Below are 1,239 nucleotides of genomic sequence, written 5' to 3' on the forward strand. Positions count from 1 at the left end.
GGGTGAGAAACAGAAAAAGACAGACATATAGAAGACAGAATCAGGTCAGAGCGAACTCAGACAACAACAATAAATCCTTTCTCTACGCAACGTATTAAGTTCGGTGAACAAGGATCTGCGCAAGCAAAACAATCATCAATTTATTTACCGACGCAGGCATAAACTCTTGACATAACAATAACTGAATAGAATCATGTGATGTCTTCAAAAATCACATGAGTGCATTCAACCCTAGTCAGCAGAAACCCGTCATGGTTGGTTGACTTTTGTTAGGGAAGATACATAACGAAATTATTTGTTCATCAGGAAGAGACTAGATCTCTAGCCTAGCTTGTTCACTTTGGTCCCCCTTCGGTAAAAACGAGATTAAAAGCAAATTTTAATCATTCTGTTAAAACTCCAGGTCTTTGCATACGTTTTTTAAAATTGGGTGACCTGCAGAATGTAAAAAGACAACTAATTAAGGCTTCCTTTCTTTGATGTTAGTCTAAAGCCGATTAAAAGAAAATAAAATGATAGGTGATTTACAGCATAAACGTAAAGCGTAAAAAGTTGACATGTTTTCATTTTTGTTAATGCCACACCACGTACTTCTGTCAATACGGTACGGCAGATGGCGCATACTTTTCGAGACGCACCTGTTGACATCTAGAAGGTTTTGAAAAAAAATGGGCGAGGGGGGACTACGTGATTACTCTGAAATGGGGAGGGGGAGGGGGGAGTGGGCAGGGTGATTTCGCTGTCTGAAAATGAGCAATTAAAATTTGTTGGCAAAGGTAAATCATTTATTGTACAGAACCTGTGTATGCACCCAAAAGGCCAGTGTTTAGTATAGGGCGCAAATAAAGAAATTATGAAACTACTACTACTAGATCAAGATTTGAAAAATATAATTGGTCACTGGCCTACAGGAGTGCAATGCAACGTTTCATACTCATTGGTAAGTTAATATATGAGCTAGAAACTCTTAAACATGGTCAGACGAAACTGAACACGCTGTATTATAAAACGAACTAGAACAACAGCAAAAAAAAAAAAGACAAAAGTGAACGTGTATAGATCTATGTATGTATGAGTGTGAGTGTGGCGCGCGCAGGTGCACCTGCGCGCGTGCGCGCGTGTGCGCGTGTGTGTATATGTGTGCATGTATGCATGCGTGCGTATGTGTGTGTGTGTGTGTGTGTGTGTGTGTGTGCGCGCGCGTATGCGAGCGTGCGTGCGTGCGTGCATGTGTGTGTG

Source organism: Aplysia californica, unplaced genomic scaffold (assembly GCF_000002075.1).
Source record: "Aplysia californica isolate F4 #8 unplaced genomic scaffold, AplCal3.0 scaffold00391, whole genome shotgun sequence".
Lineage (NCBI taxonomy): Eukaryota > Metazoa > Mollusca > Gastropoda > Aplysiida > Aplysiidae > Aplysia > Aplysia californica.